The following is a 6617-nucleotide window of genomic DNA, read 5'->3' as shown; positions in this document are numbered from 1 at the left end:
AATAAATATTAATTGTTTCTTTATAAAGTAGATTTATTAAGGAGTAATAATAACAATAACTACAGCCGCATAGATAATAAATAATAACATCCAAAGACTTAATTCGATTTAAATATTAGGAGTTACAATCGAGAATTTATGGTTATAATTATACAAGTATACCTTTTTTTATGACAAAAGGGGCAAACGAGCAGACGGCCTACCTGATGGAGGCAGTACCGTCGCCCATGAACATCCGCAAAATTTATTTTGCGGATGTCCATGGGCGGATATGCCAGTTCAAGTAAGTTAATCTAAAACCTGACTCTCTGGACACCAGAGTTTATAATTAGTTCCAGAACGAAATATTTTACGGGTTAGAAAGTTTACAAAGAAATCTTTAATTAAATATTTAATTAAATTTAAAAAAAATTAAAAATAAAGAAATAAACAGATGATGTCACAAAATTCAAATAGTAAACATTATATTAAGAATTTCTTAAAACAGTAAATAGATTTTTCTTTATAACTATTGTTCTGCCATCTAGTGAGCAAGTGGAAAAATTATTCAGAAATTCAATCCTGCGAAAGCGTTACTTACGTTTTGAAGTATCTTCTATAACAAAAAAAGAAAAAATATTAAATATTCAATTTTATATATATATAAATATTAATATGACCTCTATACCCTTATCTGAAAACTTACAGTAATAAAAATATTTTTATAAAAGTATCCGATCGAAGACCATAAAGAATATTCGCTCTTTGTATTCTGTAGTCTATGCTATCTATGCCGGTGTATGACATCATTATGGTCAAAGATTATGTTACAAAAGAGGGCAAATTTTCTTTACCAATTAAATTGATCTTACTTATTTCTTAATTTTGATCGTTTTATGTGTAATATATTTAAGTACCAATAATTTATTCATTATAGTCTTTAATTTAAAGGTATGTATTAACTGTTGAAATATAAACTAAAATTTAAAAAGAAATATAATTTTCTATCTATCGACACTGAAATTTAAAAATATATATTGACAAGAAACAAGTGTTCAAGTTTTTAATTTCTGTTAAATCAAAAAATTTTGCAAATACACACATAAAAAAGAGGAAAACGTAACATTATTAGTATCATGATCCTAAAATTTTCAAATATATTATTATACATTTTCTAATAAACATAATAAATATGGTTTAATTATTCTTTATCTATAATATCAAATGACGTGTCTGATTGATATTACAAATTACTTAATCTATGATATGGGCGGAAAGGTGATGCTTTCGCGGCGATCTTTGCCTTGCCTTCCCTTCGACGCCGTTTGTACTCGTAGACACGGATGAAAATTTGGACGAAACCTATATGAATGGTGATTATTTATAAGCGTCGTATTGAAAAAGTGATCGTGTTATGACTTTATGAAGAAAATTCGTTGAAAAATATTCATTTATATTTTACTTGACCTGGGTTCTGAATAAGGCCTGGAAGCTAGTGATTCTGTGTGTGAAGTTTATGTGTGTCAACTGTGCTTGAAGCATTGCTTCTTCATAATTTTTGGTAAGTAGTATTATTTTGTTTTCATATTTTTTTTTGTCACGATAACTCCACCTATTGGATTCAGTTTCGGTAATTTATGGGGTCCGATCAGAAATTTGTCCATATACAAGTTTTCAACTCTGACTGATATTTTAAATTTATAACTTTTTTTTTCTAATATTTACATAATTCTTTGATGGACCTTCATATTTCAAAATTCATACAAAAAAATTCATTGTCTCTTTCGCCATAATTTTCGAAACCAAATATGTCGGCTTCTTATTTTTAAAATAACTAGTACCGTTAACGATTTTTCTGTCACGTTTAGGGCCGATCTTAAGTGAGAATTAATTTATATTTAAATATTTTTCTACATCGGCTGGACGAAAAAATTGATATTAAATACGATAACTTTACCTATCAACCTACCTTATGTTCCACCAACATGACCTTCATAGTGAAAATGTGTAACGCTTTTTATATACACAATTATATTTGCAAGTATAACACATTTATATTATAAACATAGTTTATCAGCTTATAGCTTGTGACTAAAATGTTGCTATGCTATAATTTCAAAATACATAAGTTAATCTTGTACACATAAATTTTTAAAATGTCCAATTTTAATGCATGTTCATGTACAAATTAATGATATATTTATTAATTATAGACTCAGGCATGCAAAGATGAAGAATTATATAAGTATGTGTTAATTTGTCCGAGTTGATTTTTCATTGAATTAATAGTTTCATCATCGTCTTTAGAAGTAATAATTAAAAACTATTATCAAATAGTTTTCTGTTTAAATTTAGAACAGTATACATTAAAACCTCATTACTATCTTGCTAATTACATAAAACAAATTAACTTTTCAATATTAAGTCAAGGTTCAACATGATCTCACATACTTACTCATGAGCTAATAAACTCTATTAAAAAGCCAAAGGATACTAAGGTCATTGAGATAATACTATTACAAGAATACTCAAAGATTTTGGATGTTTAATAGGTGTTTTATTAATAATTAATATATTTTCTTTATAATTTAAGGACAATATCTATAACAACAACTATATTTCTTCATGATTGATGTTAAGATTGTAATATTTTTGTATATACATGTTTATTTACAAGGACAGTCATATACAATATCTTGTTTTTTATTTTCAAGATATTCATAATTAAATTGCAGTATTGTTATCATTAAGGAATTTATTAAGTTTTCTGTCTGTAATAAAAACAAGAATAAAAAAATTTTCACAACATGAAAAATTTTCCTTCCTTTATCTCTTAAATGTTTGAGGTAATAAGAATTGTAAGTGCTATAAAATTTATCCTTTTATAATAAAAAAACATTGTGTTCGTTAACATCAAGTAAGCTGAAAATCCTAAAAAAAAATATATACTTTTTAGCTATATTATTGGGAATTAATAAATAGTGTTATATACGTAATTTAATCGGTATTTAGAGCTTTTCAATCAGTATGAATTCTGTAGTAAATGAATATCGGTGTCGTCGTGTGCACCAGATGGTCAGTTGAATGCTAAGTCAATCCTCAAGGACCAAGTTGATAATGCATGCATACAACCAATGCGGAATGCATAATAAGTTGATGGTCTAATGTTGCCCTGATTTCTGCTGTCCGTTATTATAAAGTATAATTTATTAAAATAAATATTTATATGTTACTCTATTGCATATATTAATTCGCTTTTCATCTTACCTTCATATGTCCCGTCGTTACGTTACAAGCAGCTGTTGTGACGTAACTTTTCAATATACCTGACGTAGTTCACGTTTCCCCCTACACTAACTAATTTAGATTTTTTTTTTTACCATGAATCTGTATCTCAGCCAGTATTAAAAGCAAATTTAAATATTTATCTATTCAAATATCTCTCACATTTTAATTGGACACCTAAGAAATTCATTTGTAGATTTTTCTAGAACAGTTTAGGTAGGTCTTTGAGCCAAAAAAATACTCAAAAATTTCACAAAATTCTTATAATTTAAAATGAATAGGAATTTTTAATTACTTTATTGTAGTACAGATTCAAGGTCAATATTTTTGTAACCTAAAATATGTAAACACTTTTGTCTTTACAATGTTATAGTACTGAAGTTAGTCATTTACAATAGATAGATATTCGTATGGAAAATAAATGTCCGTACAATAACTAGTTAAATAATGTTTACTATATTAATGTGACTATTTTTAATGCCTAATATTATATTAATGAATTCTATAAATCAAAAATGTTGAAGAAATAAATATGTATATACATGTGTAAGAAAAGCATCATCTGAGAAAAAAACATAAAAAAAGCCTGAAGAAAACTAACAATGATAGAAATTGATTTAATTTGCCTCAAGGTCAATGGCACAAATTTCTGTGGAATGAATATAATAAAGTGGAGAAGTCCAGATTCATATATAAGGATTGAAAGTTTATTGACAGAAATTACGTTTGAGATAAAATTGAATATGGTATTGCCATATCTATTTTAAATTATTATTAAGAAGTCTAGTAAAAATTTATAAAACTGGACGTATATATGCGTGGAGGGGCATAATCATGGTTGTATGCGACTATGCAGTACATGTTCAAACAATGGTTCCCTTATCAAGTATTATTATGGAGTCACGCTAGGTTTCCTTTTTTTATCCGAGGGTGCTATAAGGGTGGCAACAGAAGTGGGAGGGGCGTGCGTGTTCTAGGGATATACCGCCGGCGCCAGGAGTTCCCGATCGATATTGCGGACTCGTTGCTCACTCCGAGCCAACTGTGTCGCGAGCCGCTTGTGCTCTCCGTTATTTAGTTTGTGAATACAATTTATTATATAGAACCTCTGTGTGTGTTGGGTGTATGGATATGATATAGACCTCGGATATCACTGGTACGTTTTTTTTTTTTAATTTTAATGTGGCCCTTCCAACCGGCCGGAGATCAATAGTTTGACGGGTGATGTCATAAGTTAACGTTAATTAGGATGTGTGTAGGTGCGTGTTATTCCTCATCGACCTTACGTACTATGACGACTACCTGTTTTTAAATTTTATTAAATTATATTTCGTCATGTCATTCTGTTTAACAGCCCGTCTCTCTCCACGCCCCCTGTGACCTAGAAACCTTACGAAATAGGTATAGAGAGCAGGCGCAAAACCTGGATCTAGACAGACAGCTGAAATAACCCCAATACTGGTGACGCACTATGTAACTTGTATATCAACGGGGAGATATTTGTTCTGCTATCAAAAGGTTAATTAATATGATCCGGGCCTCTCGGCAATCATTTACATTTCGGAAATTAATATAGAGATCATATAAAAGACAATTAAAACCTTCTCAAGAAAATAATTGTGTCGTAAAGCTAAATTCATAATCTTATCTTACGTATTGTAAAATTAGTTTTCTCCAATACTTACCTCTTTATCGAAAAAAAAATCGTTTGTCCATAACAAATATTCGTACTCAGCTTGAACAAATTGCTCGAGATAATATTGAAATAAGGCTTTCTTATCAGTAGACTCCGTATACTTTGTTAGAGACTTACGTAATGCACACAAATTAAATAAAACATTACTTAATGGTATCACGACTAAAGAATAATAGACATAAAGAATTCTTCTCAATTAAGTTATCAATACTTCATTATCCAAAGTAAAATACCAGAATTAATTAATTGTACAAGTTTAAAATTAAATATATTTTCTTTTAATTTTAAATTTTCATTTGAGAATATTTTTGTTTGCATGTAGTTTTTTTTTTTGTAAAATACCTCTAATTTTGAATTTAAATTTCCTGAATGAAGTTTTGCATACGTTAAACGAATACAAGAAAATAACTGACTGATTAATTATTTATTTTTGTATGATTTTTTATTTGGTTTTATGTATTTAATGAGTGTCGCTCATATTACGGAATTATCTGAACTAGTTAAATTATTAATATAATTGCCATTAAAGTTATAATTTATTGCTGTAATGGTTCATGAAGGTGATTATAAGCCCTCATTACAAGGGCCTGGGTTGATAACATCACGAAGCAGCAGACCTCATCAAGGATGTTGTCATGCGAATGCAATTTGTGGCATCGATCGTTATCACCGGACTAGTTTAAATTTTGATTACGACTGTCTATTGGTATGTACACATCGTGGTTAACCTGTTTAAATATCCGAGTAATTTATTTACTCCTTAAATAACTTAATATTTGTGAAAAAATATTTCATAATATTTTTCTTTCTTTGTTTGGTTGTATGCAAATATTTTCGGAAGCACTGGTATAAAGCGGGATATAAATTTGTACTTATAGTCCGTTTCTCGAGAAACTAAAGACTTTAAACATTCAGCTACGAAAATGAAGAAAAAATAGTGCTTTCAGGGGATTCCGTTGTACGGGTTTTTAATCTACAGTTTAAATATTACTGATTGTAGTGCCAAGTATCCAAAAATACCTTTGAATTTAGACTTTACAAGTACATATGTATTTTCAAATCCTAAGCGAAGTCGCTCCCAGAGTCTTGTATAAAATAAAAGTATGAGTATTACGTAACGCTTATGCATCTGCTAAGTTTTTTTGTGAATAAATTATACAAGAGAGTGTTGTATCATGACATTATCATATCGTTAATTCGTTGAGTCATTCTGTAATTGATACAGACGTTGTTAATTTTTAAAATCAACACGTGTGACTGCATTCAAACACAACGGTTACTCGTTTTACTTGCGCAGGGGCAAGTTACTCGTCCGGTCATATACTTGTATGGCCAAATTGGGAAGCACACGTCTGAGCCGGCTGTGCAATTTAAATTGTTTCGTAATGTTAACTTGGATAGCAATTTTATTGCAGAATTTATATTATGTATTTAAAAGCATTTACCAATAGACCAAAAAGGTTTTTATGACAAATATATAATGTGTTTTAATTTATGACACTTTTCTTAGTTGTAAACGCTCTTATCGGTGTTTTTTTTCACGTACGATAAAAGAAATATTTGGAAACTTGCATCTTATCTTTGTTGGTACTCCGTATGCATTTATATAATAATTCCAAGAATATTTGAAAAACCGTGTGTTGTGTATGTTTGAAGC

General features: G+C 29.2%; 1 protein-coding gene across 4 annotated transcripts in view; it reads left to right on the top strand.

The window, feature by feature from the left end:
- The first annotated feature begins 1273 nt into the window (after positions 1–1273).
- LOC116770794 (spectrin beta chain) overlaps positions 1274–6617 on the top strand; it is a 40239-nt gene continuing 34895 nt past the window's right edge. For 2 of the 4 annotated variants that reach the window (XM_061520890.1, XM_061520891.1), the window contains exon 1: positions 1275–1540. The gene's annotated coding sequence lies outside the window, so the exon portion shown is untranslated. Of the gene's footprint in view, positions 1541–4273; positions 4421–6617 lie in introns of those variants that run through there. The other 2 variants (XM_061520888.1, XM_061520889.1) reach the window with 2 other exon arrangements.

Source organism: Danaus plexippus, chromosome 7, assembly GCF_018135715.1.
Source record: "Danaus plexippus chromosome 7, MEX_DaPlex, whole genome shotgun sequence".
In the NCBI taxonomy this organism is placed as follows: Eukaryota; Metazoa; Arthropoda; class Insecta; order Lepidoptera; family Nymphalidae; genus Danaus; species Danaus plexippus.
This window is presented reverse-complemented; position numbering and strand designations above follow the sequence as displayed.